The 24,227-nt window shown below is 50.5% G+C and overlaps 1 long non-coding RNA gene across 1 annotated transcript; it reads right to left on the bottom strand.

Moving 5' to 3' along the window:
* Nucleotides 1-383: 383 nt before the first annotated feature.
* Nucleotides 384-20,633, bottom strand: LOC137761055 (uncharacterized). Its single transcript, XR_011073389.1, has 3 exons — nucleotides 20,421-20,633; nucleotides 16,289-16,368; nucleotides 384-451 (listed from the first exon to the last, which is right to left on the bottom strand). It is a non-coding gene; the product is annotated as an uncharacterized lncRNA (long non-coding RNA).
* Nucleotides 20,634-24,227: the final 3,594 nt, after the last annotated feature.

Below are 24,227 nucleotides of genomic sequence, written 5' to 3'. Positions count from 1 at the left end.
GGAGCCATGGCTTCCGCTGGGGGCTTCATGGTTCTCTGCTTCAGCCTGCCTGACCCCCAAGCCAGGCCTCCCAATCCATCCTCCCTTGGGAGGTGGCAGGAGCCACTTTCTTGCTTGCCTTCACACAGGACTTCACCTCAGTGATCTCAAGAAAATGGCACTGGGCACTGAGCCCCAGGCCAGGACTCGGGAACTACTCAAGGAGGTTCCAGTCTGTAGGAGAGACAGGCAGACACATCGACGCCATGCAGAGTGGTGAGAGCTGGACCGAGGAAGCCAAGGACTGGGGGGCCCAGAGTCCAGGGATCAGAGAAGCAACACCCCAGCTGAATGACAAGCAGGTCTCCAGACAGAGCTTCTGGGAAAGGCGTTCCAGGGAGGAGCAAAGAGGAAGACACGGAGACATGAGGAGGAAGTCATCTTCAGGCAGCCGAGGGCAGTCCTGCAGGGGCTGGAGCATAGAGGGAAAGGATAACATTGTTGCAATTACTGGTCCTGTCAGGTCATGCTTCTCATGATGACTCGGGGAACAAGCGTACCGCAGCCTGGGCAGGGGACTGAAATACCAAATCTCTGAACCAAGCCGGGGATGCCGGATGCTGGCGTGCAAGAGCACCCATTAGGTAGCAGTGGGAGGGAGCTGCTGCCGAACTCAAAGCTGGCGTCAGCTGGTGCTAAGAAACAAAACCGAGGCAAGAAGCGTTGGTGGACTCAGACCGAGGCACTTTCTCAGCTCGCCACACTTAAAACCATCAGAAGAGGCAGGCGGATACTGAGGAAAGTGAGCCCAGCTCTGCTCACTGGTTTCGGTACCTACAGAGGCAGGAAAGGATGGAGTCTTGATGTCATGTCGAGCCAACTGTCTGGTCTCACAGGGAGAGAACCAATCCTTGTAAGCATCCCAGAGCACATGAGGAAAACCCTCCTCCCTGGATAAATCTGGATTCTTCTCCCACTGCAAGGGATCAGCCAAGGTGAACCAGAGAAGGGAGAAAACGGGAGAAGAAACACCATGTAGTCCGTGTTTCCTCTAGATAAGATACTTTACACAGACTTTATCATCCTGAAAAGAGTTTAGATAGAAGTATTCTTTCTCCACTTGCTAGACCATGAAACTGAGGCTGAGAGAGGCTTACCCACTTCTCACAGTGAGTGACGATCAGAGCTAGACTCAGCACTGAGGTCTTCGCAGCTCCAAATCTTGGAGTTCTCTCCCCGCACAACTCTGCTCTCCAGACCCTGCCCTTGCCCATGAAAAGCTTCCAGTCTGCTTGTGCTGTGCATCCAGTGATGTCACACTAGCTTGTTAACCTTTGACTAAAAAGCGTGAATCCTGTAATTCCTCTAAGCCGCTGGACACCAGAAATGTCAAATCAACAGTCCAATGAGGACTTTAAACACAACTTCTATTCCTAGCTCCCCTGACCAGGGGCATTTGTGATGTCCTCCTTCCGAGCAGTGACATCTAATGATAGAAGTCCTGGCACAGGACAGAAGAGATTCTTTTAGGTAGGAGGCCAGTGCAGCACCCCTCAACCTTGCCCAGCTGCACGCAAGCCCACACTTGGGCCTACAGACCACCAACACTCTCTTGGGTCAGTCTTGGTCAGGATCACCAGATGCCAGACTAGGTCACTGGGTATTAATCATTGCCAAGGGGGAAGTTAAACTGAAAGCCAGTTCATTAAAGATTAAGCTTCTTCTCCGTAGCCCTCAGGGAAGGGGAGGTCTGGGTGGAGAGCAAGGTCCTGTTTCGGGAGGTCTCCTGTGAAAGTCTTCCCAGAGAGCCTGTGGTGAGCAGCAGGGAGCCTGGGTTCGAGCCCTGGCTCTGCTCTCCACCTGCTGGGGGACCTTGGGCAGGACACTTCTCCATTCTGAGCTCCCAAGTCCTCCTCCTCTGACACATGGAGAAAATTCCACTGGGTTCCTTGTGACATGTTAGCATCTGTTGCTCGAAGATTAGTCTATACGTGTTTGCTCTTCTCTGTAGAATAGCTCTGTATCCCCAGGGTGCCCAGTGCAAGTTCACTTACTGTTCACGATCTTTGTGGCCGTGGAAAGTTGGCAGTAGATCACAACTCCACCATGAGACCTGGGGTGCAGGGACTCACATATCTCCTCCTTGCTCCCCACACCACCAGATGGATCTCTGACCCCAGAACAGTCTCTCTTTGCTCTCCAGGCACTGGCCCAAGTTGTATCTGGAGGGAGTTCTTCTGGCCCCACTGATCCCACAGGAACAAAAATTTCCCATTTGGCCAATTCCTGGTGCTTCCTTTTGGATCATCCCATCCCAATGGGATCTGCTAAACCAAAACTTTGCACGGGATCTTCACAAATTTTGATCCAATAGCAAAGCAGTGACACAGTATATAATGAGCAATCGATGATCAGATATCTGAACTCTTTGTATGCTCTACAAGGCACTGTGATGGTGCCAGGGCTCCAGTGGTGGTCCCAAATGGAAGTGGCACCATGTGTATCTTGGTTTGCAACCAGAAACTTCCATTAAGGTGAGACATCTGAAGACAATAGTGGTGAACAATGACAGATTCTAAAACATTAGGGTAGGAAGATGAGAGAGGCAGTTGGGATTGGTGACTGATTCTTTCCTCTTTTTCTGTTGCTCCTAACCAGGCTCTTCGTGAAGTGAATCTAATCACTTTTCTGTCTGTAGATGGCAGCACTGGTCCCTTTCACTCCCCAAGGGGGACCAGGATTTTCACTTGAGAACAAGTGCTCCAAAGAACAGGGTAGAGCAAGCATAAAATAAGAGGAACTAGCTTCAGAACAAATACCCTCACCCGTTTAGATGTGAGCACATCTGGCAGAGTCACAAAATTCCCAAAGCCTCACTCCACTTATAAAATAGCCCCTTCAGGATTCTAGCAAGATACCACAGGTCACCAATAACTTTCTAAAGAACCACTGCAAAGGGTCCATGAAGCTCAAGGGAATTCCCCAGAAGTGCATCCAGATCCACAGAACCCAGGTGGAACACCTTTGAGTGGGAGAACGGCAGACAGACAGCAAGTTGCCCCTCAGTCTGTTCCGAGTCAGCCTGGAGTGTCCCACCCCAGGGGCCGCTTTCCTCAGGCATTGCCCCAAACTCCTATTTGCTGAGTGCCCTCTACGTGCCTGGCAGGTTGCTGGGCATGTTATATGTACTGGGCCATCTCCCCCTCGCGACGGGCACTCCTGCCATCCACTTTACAAAGAGGAAACAGTGGATCCAAGAGGTTAACCATCACTTGCACAAATGGAGAAACCGAGTGGAAGACTCCTGTTCAATGTCATGTGGTAGGTCACCGATGGAGCTGGACAGGACCCTGTGTACAGCCCGGAGTGAGGAACTTACCAAAGCAGCATGATGATACAGGACCGGAGCCATTGAAATTGGGGGAGAAGGACAGAAATGGGGCTCTGGGCTCAGGACACATCCCACACCTCCTCTGAATAGTGTCCCCTCTGCTAAGAACATCCTGGGGACGCAGTTAGGAATGCCCCTCAGATCCAATGCCAGCTCTGCCCCGAATGAGCTGTGTGGCCTCAGGCAGGTCCCTTAACCTTTCTGAGCATCCACAACCTCCCCCAAGCAGGTGGTGAGTATCTAAGGAGATAGTGGCAAGAAAAAAAGCTTTTAAAAGTATAAAAGCTCTCCTGGAGGTATTATTATTAATTATTATTATTACTATCATCCTCTTTCTCAGTTATTAATGACCTGTTACCTGCTAGGGATCTGTCATCCAGGAATTTCTTTAAGCCCTTCTTGAACCTGTTTATATTTCTAGTCAGCAGCACCTCTCTTGCTTTTGATCTTCAGCCCCCAACCGAGGGAGCCACAGACAAAGTCCTCTGCCTAGGGGCCCGGGTTTGAAGTCTCTTTGGTGGGTTCCATCATCACCAACTGAATTCAGTGCAATACAGCCTCACTTCCTCCCCCAGATCCCGTTAGTACGCCCAGATCTGTGTTAGGGATCTCAGGAAGAAAGAGAGGAAGATATAGGCCCTGCCTCCTCAAATCATCCCCTGTACGCCCAGAAGTCCCCGGTAGGGTAGGAGCATGGGACCCCCTCTTAAGTGCCTGTATTTGAGCTGAGAACAAAGTCCAGACCCCAGAGCCCCAGAGACCATCCAAGGACCAGGGCCCCACTCGCTCTCAAAGCCCATTTTCCTCTTTGAAACCAGAGGCAAAGTATTGGGAATCTTTTCTCAAAGACACTGCAGAAGCCAGAAACATAAATCAAGCTCAGCCCACTGTGATACCTACTCTGGGATGAGTTACACAGATTTCAAGCAAATCAGACATGGTGTGGTCCTAGCCTCAAGAAGTTCACAGCCTGATAGGCGAGACCAAGGTGCAAACAGTGACCTCTTGCAAGGCAAGGTTAACTGAAGATTTGACTAGAGGATTCAAGAAAAGCAGTTTAGGGGAGGGCCTACCTAGCCCTGTCTGCCTGGGACAATCAGGAAAGGTTTAATAAAAAGGGACACGAATTTGGTGCTAAAGAATGAACAGGTGTTTGCCAGGTAGAGAAGGTGGTGAGCAGAAGGGAAGAATGTCTGGAGCAGGGAAAGCGTGAACACAGTGTTCAAGGAATAGAGATGGACAGTCAGAGGACAGAGGGGTCCACCTGGGTGAGAGGGCTGGGTGTATAGTGCTGCCTGTCACCGAGACTGACAAATGCCCTCATCTCCCAATCTTCAGAAAAGATCCCTATTGGCAGTTGAAGTTCTGGCCCCGTAAGGGTACTCCCTGACTTCCCTTAGGCAAGGCCTTTGTATTTCTTGGGTTGTAGAGACTGCAGAAGTTTGGCATCAATGTACTCTCAACCTCAGCCCAGTATTGCATCTTCACCGACACTGTGGGTCTCAGAACATCTCTGGTGAGAAGAGCTTCTCAGACGTATCCCCGAGCTACCCCTTTCCCTGTCTACCCCTTTATTGCAGGTGAGGAAACTGGAGAAAGAAGCCCCTTCCTCACAAGTCAGGGACAGGGGTGGGAGTGGAACCCAGACCTCCTGCCCCTCCACTCCCCTCTGCTCAGATGATGGGGTAAAACTCACCCAACCCAGCTGGAGGAAAGCTCCAGACAAATTCAAGTTGATTGTAACAGTAGCATTTGTAGGCAAATTATATTCTGTGAGCTAATTAGGAAGGGATCGGAGCCCTCAGCCTTAATTAATATCTAGTCCCTAACAACTTAATCCTGGGTGAGATCTTAGCAGGGATCTCCTCTGAATGCCAAAATTCTTTCCTCCAACAAACCACCTATATAAATACATATATTTTAATAGCAGCAATTATAAAGTTCTCTGCCAACTTATGGGGCTGTTTAACGTCCCTGGACTGAGGCCACAGTTTTTTCCCTTTCTCCTCCCTTCCCACAACCAAAGCCTAATGAATAGTAGCTCTTTTGTGGCCCTGTGTTCCATTTAACCAATATCTCCTATCCATTGGGTCTTCGCAGGGAGTTATTAAGCAGTCTGGGAGCAGTCTGAGTCTCCTCTGCTTGAGGAGGTCCACGAACCTGATCGTTAACTGCAAGGCCTAATCAGCACGTGCTTCCCACCCAGAGTCCCCCACAGCTACACAGCCCTGGTCCCCCAGTAATGGGTGGAAAATCGGTGATTTCCTGACAGCAACCAATTTTCCACCAATTAAAAGAGAGATGGTGGTCTCTGGAGGAAGCTGGATGGGTCCATCGTATATAGCTGGGACTGGAAGACAGGTGATCCTGGAGGCATTCAGGGAACCAAAGCCTGGGGCAGGGGGATCCCTTCCTCTCCCTCCCTTTCTGGGTCAGCCTTGGCTTGTATCGGTGGAAGGCGACGTCGGGGACAGAGGCTGCCAGGATACTTCCCTCAGAGTTCGTCTCACTCAGCGACCCTGTTACACGATAAACCATCCTCCCTCTCTCCTCCAGGGTCAGCTGACATGGGCTTCTGCTGGGTCTCTCTCCTTGGTGCTCAGGACAATTGAAAAATTCCTCCAAGGCAGTTGGTGTGGAGGCTGAAGACAGCATAAGCTCTGGAGTTGAACAGTTGTGCCTTGAAATCCTGAATTTGTTTCTTTTCAGTTGTGTGTGACCTTGGGCCAGATATCAAAATTCTCTGGGCCTCAGTTTCCTCATTTGTAAAATGGGGTTAGTCATAGCACCGACCTGATGGGATAGTTATGAGGATTAAAGGAAACGATGTGAGTAAATCCCTTTACATCATGCATCGTAATGTTCAATAAATAGGTGTTATTATTATTCTTCCTATGATTATGTTGATAATGAATGGTACTATTACTAATCAATATTAAAAACAAGTGTGTGTCAGGCATCGTGTTGAACACTACCCTAGACATCCTTAGACATTTCTCCAGCTCACTGGCCCTGCCCTCATCATCTCCCATGTGGTCTCGCACCCCTCCAGTTCATCCCCCACAAAAGGGCCAGTGATCTTGCCAAAATACAGGTTTGACTGTGCCCACGTCTCTAGCCAGATGAAGACCACACAGACTCCTTTCTTGGGGCTCATAAACCCTGAGCCCTCTCTTCTCTGCTAACTCCTCGGTTTCAGCTCTCCCCACTCCCAGCCCTGTTTCTTATCATCCTACAACAGAGATACTCTTATGGCCACAGTCCTGGAGCATCAGACCCACCTTTCCAATGAACGTGAGGATGCATTGACACCCCAAAGAGCGAGCGTGCAGGGTAGGTGCACAGGAAGTGTGGCTCACCCCTGCTCCCAGGCCACAGCGTGGTGCCCAAAGGAGGTTGTGATAATGTTGCTGACGGGCTTTTGAGTTGTGAGAGAGAGAGACAAGGTCACCCTCAGCATCACCTTGGCATTTATTGGGCTTGACTGTGCTCTAAATTCTCAGATAATTGGCCATTCTCATTTGGTAACTGTAACTGAATCAGACACAGTCTCTCCCTCAAAGAGCTCAGTCTGTGGGGAACAAAATAACAAAAGTGAGTTTAATGAGTACTTACTCTTTGCCGGGCACTCTGCTCAGGAGTACACGGATTATCTCAGGGGATTATCTAATTTGATCTTCGTAAGAGCTTCAGGAGTAGGACGAACGTATAAGTTATCATACAAAGAGACACTTCTGGGAGTGAGGGGGCTCTATTAATAATTACACAGGACAATAGGCATAAACCGGGGCCATCCCAGGCATGTCAGGACAGATGGATGCCCTGTCTCAAAGGCATAGATCCTTTTTTTTTTTTTTTAATTTATTTTGGCTGTGCTGCACAGCTTGCGGGATCTCAGTTCCCCAAGCAGGGACTTAACCCAGGCCACGGTACTGAAAGCCCGGAATCCTAACCACTAGGCCACCAGGGAACTCCCACTATACCCTTGTTTTAGAAACTAGGAAATGGAGGCATTGGGAGGGTAAGGAGTATGCCCACATTTACATCCCTCTTCAGAGCAAGGGTTCAAACCGGGCCCTCTGACTCCACTCTCCCGGGCACAAAAAAGACTCAAGGTGAAACAGAACGTTTCCTGAGAGAAGAAGGGAGAGACATGGCTCCGGGCTTGAAGGTGAAGCAGGAAGGGAGGGCAGCAAAGGGAAACGGCTGCTGGGCAGGGGAAGCACTCGAGCTGAGGGCCGGTGGGCATTCCGAAGGCAGACGGGAGGTTGCTCAGGAGGGAACAGGGACGAGCAACCAGGGGCAGACAGGGAAGGAGGGAGGCGAGAAGGGCAGGGAGCTGGAGCCTAAGTTAGAGATGTGGCCACAGACACAAGTGAGGGCTGATCAAGGAGTTCTGGAAGGCGGGGCTGCAGGAAAGAAGGAAGGAAGAGCAGCTGAGTGGCCTCCGCCCCGCCTCCTTCACATGCTCAGTGCCCACACCTCATTCTTGGGACACAGGCACCCCACAGCCCTCAGCGAGCTTCAGCTTCTCTCTTTCTCCAAACACACTTTCGCTCCCCCTGCCTCTTCCAAAGCAGCTAGAAAGCCCTGGGCCTCAAGTCCCCATCAGAGGAGAGAAGGGCTGCAGAGCTCCCGGCCCCTTCCTGAGACCCATGCTATATGAGTTCTCCAGATTTGGGCGGGGAGGGGTGGTGTCCTGGCTAAGGTCACTTGGCAGAGCTGGGGCTCAAAGAGCACCCTCTTCTCTCAGGCTTTGCTTGTTTCTCAGACCCCAGTTGCCCATCCCTGCTCGCCAGCACCGTCAGGCTTGCCCCTCTGAGCCCGTTCTAGGCGCTCCCATCATCTCCAGCTCCTTGTCCACGGAACCCAGTACCACGACATTGCTTTCCCAGAGGAAGTTCCTGGGGGTCCAGAGCTGCTGGCTTGGCAACTTAGGCAGTCACTGGATTCCAAGCTCTGGAACTGGGAGGGAGGTTGTCTCATGTCGATCCTGGGAGAGACCCCAGATGCTGCTTCTGACCTGCAGGCTCAGGTTGGGCAGGCAATGCTCCTGCAGGTGAAGAATGAGCCCCACACCCACGAGGGCCAGTCTTGAGGAGCGCCCAGAAGTGCCTCCGCCTGCTGCCCCTCCTCCAGCTGCACACGCAGCTCAGCCGTGCGCCTAGCTCTACCTTCCTTAGCCCTCAGAAGTAAGCTCCTGCGCCAGGTCTGCCCGGTCCCACTCACCCAGCTTCCAGCTCAAAGACAGAGCGGTGACAACACGTGGCTGATGGTGACCCTGCTCTAATCTCACCCCTCTGGGCCACCTGCACGCCTTTGCCAGAAGGATCGTTCTAACAAGTCGAATCACCCAATCGCTCCCCATCATCGACAAGAGTAACATTGGAGAACCTTCACATATAGCTGCGGGGGGCCTCCAGATTCAGGCTCTGCCCAGCTCCCCAACTTTATCCGGTCTCCTCACTGCCACCCACACACCTTCATTTAATCACTTATTCATTCATCCAATATGTGTTGAAGGACTTCTTCATGCTAAGCCCTACGCTGGGTGCTGAGAGTCACTCCTAAAATGACTCTAACACCCATTTCCAACATGGTGGGGGGGGTGGCTTCCCAGAGCACCAAGCAATTCTCCAACACCAGCTGGGTGTTCTACAATCAAACTCAGCTCTGCCGATACCTGCCTGGAGGTAGGGGCAGATTCCACAGGGTAAGGGCTCAGTCGCACAAGACTGCCCTCCACTTCAGAGGCTAATCGCAAGCCCAGGTTGTCACCTGCGCTTCCAACCACCCGGCTATAAACCAGAGGTTCCCACACTTCCTTCCTCAAGTTCAATTAATTTAGTAGAACAGCTCACAGAACTCAGGAAACCTGTTTACTCACTAGATTACCAGTTTATTACGAAGGCTATTAAAGGATATGAATCAACAGCCAGACGAAGAGATATGTAAGGCAAGGTCTGGAACAAAGAGCTTCTCTGCCTCCGTGGAGTTTGGGACCAGACACAGTGACACATGGAAGTGCTCTGGTTCACCAGCACGGGAGCTCTAAGAATCCAGTCTTTTGGGGTATTTATGGAAGCTTCATTAGTCAGGATTGATTAAATCATTGGCCACTGGAGATAGATTCAAACTCCAGCCCCCTTCCCTCCCCAGGAATCAGAGGGTGGGACTGAAAGTTCCAACCCTGTCATCACACAGTTGGTTCCCTTGGCAATCAGCCCCCACCCTGAGGTGCTTTCCAACAGCCACCTTTTAACCTAAACCCAGTTATCGTGAAACAAGGCATCTTGAATAACAAGACACCCGTTTCACCTTGATGGCTCTGAAACATTTGGAACTGAGGACAAGAAAGCATATATTATGACAAAAGATATTCCCATTGCTCTTATCCTCCAGGAAATCCCAAGGGTTTTCGGAGCTATGAGCCAAGAACAGTGGACGAAGACCAAAATTATACAAGGAATATACTTTGGTCATCTGAATGACCAAATATCTATTCCTTATAAATCACACTATCATGTCGCCCATCCTCCAGCATCTCCATGCTGCCTAGGCTTCCCCTCCCAGCCTCTCCTACCTGTGTACTCCTGTTTAGCCTCTAGGACTCAGAGCAGGGTCCTCCTCCAGACTCATCCCCACCCTCCTCCAGCCTCTCATCATGGTCTGTTTGGATGTCTCCTGATTAGACTGAAGCTCAACAAGGAAAGGAGTTGAGTTTGAATCAGCCCTGTGCCTCTCGCGGCAAAACAAATTTGTTACACTTCTCAGTTCCTTTATCTCTGGGCCTACATTTTTCATTATTTCATCACCCTCTCCACCACCCTTTTGCTTGCTGCTAGACCTTAGGACCCCTGTGTGTGTGTTAGAAAAAGATGCCCCTTCCTCCGGTTGGACGCAGCCCCTTGCCAAGGTGTGTATCCTGTGAGCAGACTGGATCTAGGCCCCAATTGCTCCTTGTTCAGACATCTTGGTGCAGGACACACCAGACAGTCATATGCCTCATTCCCAACCCCTACCAAGATACCCTGCCAGTTATGTTTGGGGAAATACCCGGAACTCGAGGTCACACTAACATCAGGGGCTAATAGGCCTTCCACTGGCAGACTGCTTCTTCTAAAAGGAAATGGGTACGGGGAAATTATGAAACAATTATGGGGATTGTGGATGTTCTGCACAACAGTTGGAAGGCGTGTAAGACAGGGGCTTGTCCATCCTGCAGCACGTGCCACGACTTGAGTGGGTGCTGCTGGTGAGGGCTGGGCCAGTGTCCCATCAGACGGACTTTCAATCATCTCACTTCCTTTCTTTTCCCTCTTCAGTCTCCATGTTCTCAGCGTCTGAGATCCGGCCTCAAGGCTCCCTTCCCAACTTCTATACGTTTGCACCCACAAAGGCATGCACATGCACATGCCCACATACACACATGCTCATTCCTGAAATTATTCACTGGAATGGGCTCTAAGAGTTGAGCTCCAGAGAAGCTCACTTGCCAGAAAGAACATGATCCTGGACCACGTCAAAAGATGATAGAGGGTCATTTTAAAATGTATAGAAATATCGAATCACTATGTTTTGTACCAGAAACTAACATAGTGTTGTAGGTGGATTATACCTCAAAAACAAACAGACTCATAGAAAAAGAGATCAGATTTGTGGCTACCAGAAGTAGGGGCTGGGGGGAGGGGGAATTAGATGAAGACAGTCAAAAGGTACAAACTTCCAGTTATAAGATACATAAGTGCTAGGGATGTGATGTACAACGTGATAAAGATAATGAACACGGCTGTACGTTATACATGAAAGTTAAGAGAGCAAATCTAAGAGTCCTCATCACAAGGGAAAAACGTTTTTTATCTATTTCTTTAGTGTTGTTTCTATACGAGATGATGGATGTTCAGTAAATGTACTGCGATAATCATTTCATGATGTATGTAAGTCAAATCATTATGCTGTACACCTGCAGCTTATACAGTGCTGTATGTCAATTATACCTCATGGAGTACAATCTATAAAAATATTGAATCACTCTGTTGTACACCTGAAACTAATATGATGTTGTAAATCAACTATACTTCCATTTTCTTAAAAGGGACATGAAAAAAAATAGAATGATGTTAGTAGATTTTTTAAATAGCTTGGAAGAGTGTGTACCATTAATAAACTTCAGACACACACACAATAATAAGTTGTCTTAATGGATGGATAGAGGGGGAGGGATGGATGGACAGATGCCTGATAGAGCAAATCTAGCAAAATATTAACTTTTGTGCATCTAGTCGATGATGTAAAAGTGTTCACTGTATAATTCTTTTGATTTTTAAGTTTGAAATTTTTCTTAATAAAATGTCAGGGGAGGGGCTTCCCTGGTGGTGCAGTGGTTGAGAGTCTGCCTGCCAAGGCAGGGGACACGGGTTCGAGCCCTGGTCTGGGAAGATCCCACATGCCGCGGGGCAGCTGGGCCCGTGAGCCACAACTACTGAGCCTGCACGTCTGGAGCCTGTGCTCCGCAACAAGAGAGGCCGCGACAGTGAGAGGCCCGCGCACCGTGATGAAGAGTGGCCCCCGCTTGCCGCAACTAGAGAAAGCCCTCGCACAGAAACGAAGACCCAACACAGCCAAAAATAAATAAATAAATAAATAAAGGAGTTCCTTAAAAAAAAAAAAAAAAAAGTCAGAGGAAATATATGAATATATTACCTGAAAATAATATTAAATATTTAAAACCTGGAAAAATTATATCTCAATAAAACTGGAAGATAAAAATTTATACCAAAAAAAGATAATGGAGGGTAACAGATGTCCCTCTGAGCCCTACCATGGTCAAGTTCACATGGTATTCACTGTGGGACCTTAGGTGGCAGGGCTTGGTCAGACCAAGGCAGCCTATCAGTGACACAATGGAGAGCCTTGTTCTAAGAGAAAGCAGCTAGGAGAAGAGCAGGCATTGGGTAAACCTGATGTCTCCATCTCTCCCAGTCTCTCAGGGCTCTCCTGGGAGGAGGAAGCAGATGCACTGTGGTGGCTCAGAGAGAACTAGGACCAAGTGGGGCTGCCAAAGGAGAGAGATCTGTATTCAGTATTAACTTCCCGGGAGGCAAATTTTGAAGGTAGTAAACTCATGGTCATGGGGATGTGGGAGCAGACACTGAATGCCCAGTGTCGGGCTTATCTTGAAGACCTTAGGATGTGAATATCATTTTGTTTCATAGTCCAGGATTCTGTAAATCTAAGACTCTACATTGCTAACTATTATTTGATTCCATTACTACATGATCTTAGGAGTTTTTTAACTCATTGGCTCAAAAATGTCAAGATTTTATTATTGCCTGACTCCAGAATCTGAGAAACTTAGAATTATAAAACTACCTATGAGACACAGTGATTTGTGTGGATTTCTTTGAAAAATGTGTGGAGCACATGCTTTGCACTAGGTACTCTTTTGGGCACTTTACATATATTATCTTATTTAATCCTCACAATGTACCTGTAAGTTATGTACATTTATGATTCCTATTTTTCAGATGAGGAAACTGAGGTACAGAGAGGTTAAGTGCCTTACCCAGGACCACACAAGTAGTATATAGTGGTTCTATGATCGAAACCTAGAGTCCGTATTCCTGACCACTGCTCTAGGCTGCCTCCCTGTGTTATAAAAGGGATACACCCAGGAGGATGGAGGGGCCATGGCCCAGCCCAGGGCTGAGTTATGAGTCCTCCAGAGATTCCTGCTCAGCCAGACTCCACCGGCCCCTATGAGTCCCAGTCCTTGGGCTCTGGGAGCTGTGGCTTTCCCTTCCCCTTCCCACCTTTCCAGGGAGTGCTCCCTCCACGATCTCAGGTCCTGAATTCCCCAGGCAAAGCCAGCCACATTCTTCGGGCTGGGGTCAAAGTTTACTTAAGAAGAGGAAAATGTTATTATGGAAATTACAACAGCTTTACGAAACAGAGCGTCGCTGTATCAATCCAGGACCACAAGAATGCTCATCAACTTAATAGCTTCCTGTTGGGAGCCTTTCAAGCTATGCCTGAAGCTGGCAGGCATCAGGGCACAGGAGTGAGGCCAAGCAACTGGGTGACACTGCACCCACCCCTGCCCTCGGGGTGAGTGGCGGACCCCATGCAGGGGGGCCCACAGGGGACCCCTCCCTGCTTCCTCATGCCTGCAACCCTGAACACGACTGCATCTCGGGTTTCCCGTTCTCAAAGGTGGAGCCATGGTGGCGACGGCGACGGCGGCGGCGTGTGTGTGTGTGTGTGTGTGTGTGTGTGTGTCTCCAGGAAGCAAGCAGGGAGGAGAAGGCTGGGGCTCCTCCTTCCACCCACCCCATTCCACACCCACAGCCTAACTCAAGTTGCGATCCTCAGACCTTCTCCCCAGACCCAATGCGGAGGGTCTGGATCTTGGTCCCCGATAAAGACAGGGCTTTAAGAAAGGGACTGCTTTCTTTAACTCCTAAGCCTAAGGAGAAAGAAAGCCAGGCCTTAACTCTTTTTATCTTTTTTTTTTTTTTTTTAAGAAAGAAGAAAAGAAAACCATTAAAGTGAAATTCCTGGGGCTGAGAGCAGCCAGGAGTCTGGCATGTGTCTCCTCCTGGGTAATTATGTGGCATTTAGCACCTCTCTTCCCAGCACTTGTAATTAGCAGGGAAATTAAGATGCTGTCATCCTACCTCCCAGTTTCTCTCTGCTATGCCCAGAGGCCCAGGGAGAGGCCCAGAAGGGGGAGGGGATCAGTGCGGTGAGAATTGAGACTAGACCTCGGGGAGAGCTGAGAAGGGACATTTGACAGGAGAGCAGTGGTGGGTCCTCTGGGGAGCACTTCCTGCCACCTCCAGCCACAGCCATCTCTCCTGTCTCTGAATTCCTGGAGCATGTGCAAGCTGGACTCCGCCCCCTCCCATGGGTTGCTGTCCTGGCTCTGATGAAATGGCTGGGTTCCAGTGGGGTCTTATTGCATTCACCAAAATCTTCACAGAGGCTCTTTGGTGCCCACCTCTGTGCTGGACCCTGAGGACAGGGATGAGTCAGACCCGCCCGGAACTGTAGATGCTCCTCAGGGAAAGGATAAGGCGTCTCGTTGGGGAGGAGGGTACAAGCATAATACAAGGTTGAAAGTGACAAGAGCTGAGGGAGGCAGGACCAGCTCTTTAACTTGGAGGGGCCTAGTGCAAATGTGAATTGTTGAAATTCTGAATAATTTCAGACAGCAACAGCAGAAGATTAAACCAAGCATGCGGCTCTTCTAAGTGCGGGCTCTTCTAAGGGACTCCACAAGCTGCACACTCATGAGGCCAGCCCTGGGTGGAGGGCAGTGTGGGTCTTGCCAATTAAAGAAGAATTCTTAGAGGGTGCAGAATTTGAATTGGTCTGGATCAAGAAGTAAGCTTTGTTTAACAGGAAAATGTCCTTTGTCTATCTGGTCAGTTTTCTCGTCCTCCAAGACCACAGTCGATGCCCCCTCCTCCAGGAAGCCTTCCCTACTAACTCCAGGCTGGGTTAGGACTCTCTAGGTTCTCACAGCTCCACTCCTCCACCCCCTCCAACCCTGTGCTTCCCTAGACACCTCACCTATTTCACTCCATTACAGATGGCCTGTTTATGCATCTGCCTCTCCCACTAACCCACATGCTCCCTAAGGACAGGTCTATGCCTTATTCCTGTCTGCATTCTTCGTGCCCGTGGAAGACGTGGATAAGGTAGGTGTTCAACGGTGATTGATGAATGAATGAATGAACACCCCCAGAGGGAGCAACTTGGGAGAAGACCTTCTTTGATTATGCCTAGGGAACAAGAGGGTGAATCTTTACCATAAGACCAAAAAATTTAATCGGGATTGGATCAGAAAGGCCCTAATTGGCAAGCCTAGGGAAGGGTTTGAGCTTTACCAGATGGATCTGGCTGCTCTAGAGCAGATGGGTGGGAGTGGAAGAAGTGGGTGGGAGGGAAGGAGCAGTAAACCAGGCAGGGAGAGTAGTCAGAAAGCTGTAACTGTGATCCAAGCCAAAGGTCAGGGTGGCCTGGACCAGATAACAGCCATGGGAATGGAGAGAGGGGAAGAGCTGGATGTGAGCTTTGAAGCCCCAGTCACCCTGGTGGCAGCAACACTGGGTCACCAGCCAGCTATTCCAATTATTCATAGAAATCAATCTCATTCCATGGAGACTCAGATAAAACTCGTGCACAGTAATGGATGGGGAGCTTAGAGCGAGGAGATAAGAGGAGGCCCAGGGTGTGGGGTGATCAGGTGGGGCTCTGCAAGAGGGGAGGAATGGTAAGAGGTTATCAAAACAGCCCTCAAATAGCAAAGGCTCAGAGCCGGTCTGCCCAGCTGTGACTGCGGAGGGACACAGGCTCACCCCCAGGCCTGAGAGACCCAGACCTAGTGTTCCTTGGCCATTAGTCCCAGCAGCAGGGGACATTGGATCAGGCTTGCTACCCTGAGATTATATTGGAGGTCTGGTGCCTTCTATTAGGAGATCGGGGGCAAGCGGCAGGGATGTGGAACAGGCCAGGTACCCCTTGGGGCCCCTTTCAGTCTTGGCTTTCCGGGATCCTGAGTCCATGAATCACTACAGTGGCATTTTGTCTGTAGGATGAGGAGAAGGATGGTCTGTTCTCCAGCACTAGGCAGGCACTGTGGGAGACGGAGTGATGTAGGCTACTCACTCCAAGCTGGGCCACAAAGCCTGTGTCCCCGTCAGCCTCAGTCCTTCCTCGCGTGCTGGAAAGGGATTGCCGAGCCTCCCTCCCCCTGACATGGGAGGGAGAATGTGGGTGTGAGAGAGGTTTGCCCAGGGGGAGAAAAGGAGAGTGAGAGACATTGGCGCTTTCCAGAGCAGGGAGGGCCCAGGAGGACCAGTGATCAGAGGGTGAAGTAGAGAGAAACGCCAAAAATAAATAACTGATACTTACATATCGCCTGCCACTGTGCCAGGCACGGTCCTGGGTGCTTCGTCTGAGTTAACCAGTGTCACCCTCACAACCCTCGTTTTCTGGAAGAGGAAACCAAGGCACTGAGTTGAAGAAAACTCTCCCAGAGTTCCCAAAGTTCACACAGCTGGAGAGGGTGGAACTGGGCATTGGTACCCAGGCGGTGCGGCTAGCTTTTTGTCTCCGCTTTGTAGTGATCGTCTGTTTGCAAAGAGCTCGCTGTGTTCAGGCACCAGTCTCACTTGGCCCCTGGGAGGGGTTATCATCCCCATTTTACAGATGAAGAAGCTGTGGCACAAAGAAGCAGTCTGCTCACAGCCCCATTTCAGGGCAGTGGCCGAGCTGGGATGTGACCCCACAGCTCCCTTGGGTCTTGCACACTCACTCTAGGCTCTACGGGACAGGGGCTGTGCTGAATGGACCCTAAGAAAGCAAGCGATGGGGCATCTCCAGGGGAGAGCAGAACCTGAAGGGCCCCCCACCATCTTCAGACAGCTTTTCCTCACAGCTGTGGGTGGAAGCAGCCGGAGGTTGGCCCGAGAGGCCCCATCTGCCGACACTCAGGCCCGGGAGGAGATAGCACTTGTTATCTCTGTGGAGAGTTCAAGAGTTTATTCCCACCCAGGGCAGTGGGGAGCCTGGTGCCCATTCTTGGAGGGTGTGCAGTGACAGGACAGATGGGGGGCACTTCCTCCCCTTCCCCTCCAACACTCACTCCCTTCCACACCCCACCATCCCCAGAGGTCAGCCGGAAACATCTCGGACAGAGCCTCGGACACAGGCACTGGCTCTGGTAGAAGTCACGGTCGGAGCCCAGGGCTGGTACCAAGCAGTCAGGGGTGGCTTGTGGGGGGAAGGGCAGAGCTCTGGGGTCAGGCGCTCGGGGACACTGGCTCCACCACCTTCTCGCTGTGTGACCTCACGCAGAGTGCTTCCGCTCTGAGCCTCAGTTTCCTCCCGTGAAAGCTAAATTAGCATTTCTGTCTTAGAGAGTTCTCATCAGGGTTAAAACAGGGAAGATCCCGTATTTCGGGCACCTGGCTCACAGCCCGGCCGATAGCTGGGGCTCTGAAAGGACCCTTGCTTTCCCGTTTGCACAACATGATCTTGACTCCAGTCACTGAAGCAAAGTCAGCCATAGACAGAGCGGATGAGCTCAGCCCGCTCCTCTGGGCTCCCCTCGCCCTGCAGAAGGTGGAGCACACGCTGAGCGTAGCATTCAGGGCCTCCAGGGGCCTGGTGGCTACCTGTCTCCAGGCCTCACTTCCTGCCTCCAGCCCCCCAGGTGACTCATTCTCCCAGAACAAAGCAGGCCCTATCTTCATACCCCCGTGCAGCCTTCAAGGCCCAGGTCATCTGCCACCTCCTCTCTGAAGCTGCCCCCAGATCCCTGAGGGAGAATGAATTGCTCACTCCACTTGGCTCCCACAGCTCTGAACTTATTCTGCTTCGTGCTATGGGTACAGCTCCGGGTATCTTCTTCCCCAGCACACCGTGAGCTCCTGCAGGAGAGCACTGGGGATCCCCATCGTCTTCTAAAATGCCTGCCATTGGGCTTCCCTGGTGGCGCAGTGGTTGAGAGTCTGCCTGCTAATGCAGGGGACACGGGTTCGAGCCCTGGTCTGGGAAGATCCCACATGCCGCGGAGCGAATGGGCCCGTGAGCCACAATCGCTGAGCCTGCGCGTCTGGAGCCCATGCTCCACAACAAGAGAGGCCACGATAGTGAGAGGCCCGCGCACCGCGATGAAGAGTGGCTCCCGCTTGCCGCAGCTAGAGAAAGCCCTCGCACAGAAACGAAGACCTAACACAGCCAAAAATAAATAAATAAATAAATAAAATTTTAAAAAATAAATAAACAAATAAAAAATAAATAAATAAAATGCCTGCCATCAAATTTGTGCTCAGAAAATCTTATTTAATTGATTAGTTAGCTAATTAAAGAGCTTATCCTAGAATAGGAGCATCTCAGAGCTGGCAGAGCCTTTAGTCCCAGTGCCTCATTCTCTAGTTGAAGAGGCCTGGGCGTGGAGCAGGTTGGGGTACGGGGAGGGAAGGACAGGCCCAGGCCCCACAGTGAGGTAGATAACAGCAGAGGAGGCACTAGAAGGCCTCCCTCCTCAGCAGAATCACACGCAAGGTGGTTAGTTCCGTTTCACAGTTGGATAGACAAAGACCTATAAGTGGCTCTCCATTGCCCGCTGGGAAAAGTTCAAGTTTGTCACTGTGACCCTCTAAGTCCCTTTGTGATGTGGTCCCGGTCAGCCTCTCAGCCCTCACTTCTGCTTGAGGGCCTGACCTGCTGTTCTCTCTGCCTGGAACACCTGCCCCTCTGCCTAGCCAAATCCTACAATCCTTCAGGTATCCACTTAGATGTCACTTCCTCGGAAAAGGCTCCCTTGTCCCCCATGTCCTCTCTTCTTTGGCCCCCTGTGATCCCATCTGCCATATGATGCTGTGACTGTTTACATGCCTCTCACCTAGTCAGAGACTCTTAATCTTGTACCCCTAGTGCCCAGTCCAAAAGGAATACATGTGAGTGAATAAATGAATGAATGAATGAATGAATGAATGAAGCATAAGGACTGGATCTCTGGACCACAGGCAGCCATACTACTGATCCCAAGTTAACTCCAGAGCCTGTGCAGGGGGAAGGGCGCTGAGTTGGGAGGGGGTGGAGGGCAGGGTGTGTTGTAGGACACCCCAGCAGGGGCAGAGCTGAGAGCGTTGGCAGGGAAGGGAGTTATGGTCCCCAGAACCCAGGAGACAGTATCCAGGATTGACTTGAGCCCTCCCTTCAGTTTTGGTGGGTTTTTTTGTTCAGTGACCTTCGTTATTTCAGGCAAACCTTTCAATCACTGGGGAAGCATTTGGGAGGAAGAAAACCCTTGGAAAAAAATCATCAGCCCCGCAGGCTGAGTGAGCCTTCACTGCCCCCGGCAGCCTGTCCTCTGGCCGGCCGGGTGGAGCCTGCTCTGGAAGGCTGGCGGGAAGAGCATCTGGATGCTGTCGGATAGAGAAGGGGAGGCCAGCCCAAGAAAGGAACTGCGTGTGCAAAGGCTTGGAGGCCAGGGGGCATGACTGTTCAGGTAACGGTGAAGACTTTGGGGAGAGGAAGAGCTGAGCCCCGGGGGTGAGCAGGGAGTTTATGGTAAAAGACCTGGAAGGAACGCCAGGCTGAGAACCTCGGGCTTCCCGTGAATCCAGCACCTTTGCCACACGTTCACTGTGCTCCTCCCACCCAGCCCGCACCTCAGAGACCTTACAGTCTGGTGGGGGAGAGGAGAAAGCAGGAGACACTCAGGATCCAGTGTGGGAAGGGATGTGACAGCAGGGAACCCAGAGGGGCCTCTAACCCAACCTCCTGGGGAACTGGTAACTTAGCTGAAAATTGCACAACAAATAAGACCTCTTTTTATTCCCTTCTCTTTCTTTCCCTCCCTCTCTCCCTCCCTCCCTTCCTTCCTTCCTCTTTCTCTCTCTCTCTTCCTTCCTTCTTTCCTCCCTCTCTCTCTCTTTCATCCTTTTTTTTCCTTCTCCCTTTCTTTCTTTTTTCCCTTTGTCTGCTCATTCTTTGTTTCATTCAATTGTTAGATAAATCATCATGAAACAACTACTATGGAGCACCCACTCTGCTAGGGCTAGGCCGGGCTACAGGAGGTGAAGCTATCAGATGTGGCCCTGCCTACATGAAGGTCATGGTCTGCTGGGGAGACAGACATAATAGAAATGGTCACACCATGTATACATGCACACACAAAAAAACCCCACAAACCATTAAGGGCTATTAAACAAAGAAGTACTTACTGCCACGAGAAAACATAACAGGCCTGAGATCTGCAGGGAGAACAGGAGTCAGCCAGGCAGAGAGTGTGAAGCAGAGCATACACACGAAGGAAGAAGAGAGTACACATAAAGGCTCAGAAGTGGGAGGCGCATCACATGTTCAAGAAAACAAAAAACAAATTGAAGGCCACGGAGGCTGGCCGCAGTGAGCATGAGGGGGCGTTGCCCAGGATGATCCTGGAGAGGCAGGGCATTGGTCACGGCACGGTCCAGTCCCAGAAACAGAACTGCTAGGAGTACGAACAAGGGATTCATTACAGGGAGCTGACCTTCTGCAGCTGTAACAGGTGGTGTAACTGTCTATCTGAGCCTGTTGTCTTTGTGTCTGATGCTGGGGCCTGAAGTCACCAGGGCAGAGAGTCGAAGAGGAAAGAAGTGAAGATGGAATCCTGAAGGTCTCAGGGCCTCCAAAACTCCTCCTTGGGTTATGCCGGTGGCCTGCAGGAGAAGCGGGGCCCTTCGTCGTGGAGCTGAACACTCCCCTGGGCCCGAGAAGAAGAAGCCAAAGGACGGTGTGGCAGGAGATGGAGGAACTGCAGGCTAGCCCTGCCCCATGCCACGTGAGCGGCTGCACCAGTCACTGCCTGGAACCCTGCACTTCGAGTGTAAAAGAATATGACTGCCGTTCAGCTTCCTCCTTCCAAATCTCCCACAAACCCTCTCTGTGCCCCCTTGCACACCTGGGATATGCAGTGAAGGGAATTCTGGGAAATGTAGTTCCAGCATAGCTAACTTGACTTGCTACAAATCCAACACAGGTAGGCAGGGGCCAGATCATGCTGAGCCCTGTCATCTTTGGATGGTATTTTAAGAGAAGTGGGAAGTGCTACTTGATTTTAAGCAGAGCGGTGGAGGATGACATATTCCATTTTATGTTTTAAAAGGTCCCTTTGGCTGCTGTATGAAGAATGGCTTAGAGAGAAGCAAGACAGAAGCAGGGATTCCAGATAGAAGTTTCCTGAAGGGATCCCAGCAAGAGAACACAGGGGTCTAGATTCGGGGGTGGGGGCCTCGGCAGCAGGGTTGGAAAGAAGCAGGTAAATCAGAATGACTTGAGCGTGAGGGTAAGAGAAAGGGAAGATGGTGACCAGGAATGAGTCCCACATGGCTGGTGGAAGCATTTACAGCACTGGGAAGCATTAGAAGAGGCGGAGGTTGGTAGATGGGAGGCTGATGGAAGACCAAGCTTGGGCTGTCATGTAGGATTTGGAGTCTGAAGATCAGGATAGCATTCTGACCATGAGATGTATTTGAGAATAAATAGCCTATAGGTGGTATTCTTGGAGGTGGATGAGGCCCACTGAGGGAGAGGGTGCTGAGAGGGGAGAGAGGAACGCTGGTACTCCCACAGGATTTGAAGGCAAGATCCGAGTTTCATTTTAGAAAGATCTTCCTGACTGTAACGTGTACAGCTATGTTCAGGGTGATGCCAGAGACAAGAGAGACCAGATCTTGGTGACCAGCTGCAACTCAGGTAACTAAAACATCAGGTTTCTCTGCTTTAGGCTATGATTATATTGACTAAGTGAGGTGAAGTTATTCAGCTCCTGATGATCCAGAGTTCTGATTTCCTATTATGTCACGATGGGTGGTGAGTGGATAAGACCCATTTCCAAAGCTGCACAAATAAAGCCCATACAATTCCATATTAGTTCCTTTATTATTACTGTGTTAGTGGATGTGATACTTGAATTGCTTAAAGGATACAGTGGATTTGGAAAACGAAATGATTCAGAATTCATGGGAGTTCATGGGAACCAAGGTTCTGTTGACTCCACCTCTTCAATCTCACAAATTATCTCCAGTCCTATTTCTATTACTGTAGCCCATCCATCATCATCCCACATCTGGTTCACAGAACCAGTCTCCCAACTCATCTCCAGGTTCCTCTCCCTCCTGTGCATCTTCCACACAGCATCACTGACATCTTCTCTAATTACGTATGCAACCATGTCACTCCAGCTAAAAGGCCTCCCTGGCTCCCACTGCCTCCAGGATAATGTTCAGCCTCCTCCACTTTCATGGCTCTGACCCTGCCTGATCCTGGCCCTCTCTTGCCAGCCTCAGTTCCTTCGCATGCCCTATACTCCCCTCCCCAACTCCTACTCCTTGCCCTTCACCAGTCATTCACATGTAAGAAACAGCCACTGCAAGGCCCAGAATGAAACTTGCTCTCTCCCTACGATGGGCTTTTGCAGGCATTGCTCCTTCTCCCTGGAACAGGCCACTTTCCTCCTTACATTCCCTTAGTCTAGCAAATTCCTGCTTAGACTTCAGAATTTTTGTCTGGACCTACCACATCTGGGTACCAGCCCCATCAGTCCCACCATGATCCCATAGCCCTTTGTGAGCTCCTGTCAGAGAACGGACTGCCTCGTATCATAACCCTTGTCTCTTTTGCTTCCTTCCTTCCTTTTCTCTTCCTTCCTTCCTTCCTTTTCTCTTCCTTTCTTTCTTTCCATCTATCTATCTTTCTTTTCTTTTTCTCAGTTTCCAAAGTCTTTACCGGCAAGTATTTTAGGAAGGAAAGATTAATCCTACTGTTTCCAAGTCCATGGAATGCAGAGCCGTGCCCAGGGACACATCAAGCGGTGCTGAAGGAGACTGCTGCTTTGCTTCACTGTTATTCACAGATCCAGTCAATAGCACAAGACTTGTAGTCACCAATTCTTCGGGCTTAAAACCGCAGCTTGATTTCTTTTTCAGCACTTTTTTACTGAATCACTGCTATGAATGATGTTCCTTCCAGCTTGAATGCAGCAGTCCCTTCGTACTGTGCTCGACTTAGATTCCGCTGGATCGGTCTCCCCAGGCATCACTCGCCCTATCTTTACCACATTCAGCCCCTCCAGACCATGGCCACAACCGGCCCTGAGTTCATGCATTTCTCCAGCTCGGGGAAGAGAGGGTTGTCTTTCAGGTCAATGTTGTGCTGCTTTAGATGTTCCTCAGAGGCCTGAAGGAACTTCTGGCCACAAGGCAGAATCCCTTCTGCTTGAAGCACTTGATGATCTCGCCTCACCTGACCAAGCTGCCTGTGCTCTGGCTTGATGGCAAATTGGCTGGGGTCCCAGAAGCTGGCAGAGGCGGGTGGTGTGTGTGCTACGGGGCCAGAGCCGAAGGCCATTTCTTTCTTATTTGCTGCTGTACCTCAGTGCCCAGAACAGAACCTGGCATGTGGGAGTTGATTTTCTTTCAAATGTTACTAATAATTAAGAAGATCTTTGAGAACTTAGATAGGAAAATTTTTGGAATATTTGGACCATTCTCAATGAGAGTCAGAAAGAGCCATGCTTTCCCATATCCTCCCATGGAGCCTGCATTGCAAGAGGAAGACAGACAGGAGTGGCCTCCATGATCCCAGCCCCATCCCAAGAGAAAAGCTGACCCCAGCAGCACAGAGATGCAGAGAGATGCTCCCCATCCCCCCTTCCCGGTGCAGAGGCCACCGTGCTGTGTCTCTGCACAGAGGTCAGAAGGCTGGCTGGGCCCACTCCATGCAGAACACCAAGGTCCGGCTTCACATTCTCCACAGACCAGAGGAAGGTCTAAGGAGCCCCTTCCCCCTCTATGGCAGCCAGACAGAGCCCCAACTGGGCCCAGAGCCAGAGCGATAAGATGCAGTCACTCTCAATTTCCCACAAACTTGACACTCAGTTCCTGTTGCAGAAAAAAACACATCACCTTCTATTCTTGAGATACCAGGAAATCACAGTGTCTCAGAGCTGCAGGGCCCCAGGGAAGCACCCAGTCCCCATTAGAGAATTTGCATTGTGCAAATGGGGAAACTGAGGCCCACTGATGGAGGGGGATTTGAGCAGGCCCACCCTGAGAGTCAGTAAAAGAGCTGGGGCCATAAACCTGGGTCGCCTGCGTCCCAGCTTCATATCCTTACATATGATGAATGTAACAAAAGCTGGAGCAGTGCTGATAGTTATTAGTGCTGGAGTTGCCCCTCCGATTAGATGAATCAACAAGTGTCCTGCTGTCATATCCAACCCCAAGTTGAATAAATACCTGAGGATTTACATCTGCACCTCAGAGGAGCTTCTGCAGCTTCACTGTGCTGGTTCACC

Source organism: Eschrichtius robustus, chromosome 3 (genome assembly GCF_028021215.1).
Source record: "Eschrichtius robustus isolate mEscRob2 chromosome 3, mEscRob2.pri, whole genome shotgun sequence".
NCBI lineage: Eukaryota > Metazoa > Chordata > Mammalia > Artiodactyla > Eschrichtiidae > Eschrichtius > Eschrichtius robustus.
The sequence above is the reverse complement of the archived record's forward strand: the minus strand, read 5'-3'. Positions and strand labels throughout refer to the sequence as shown.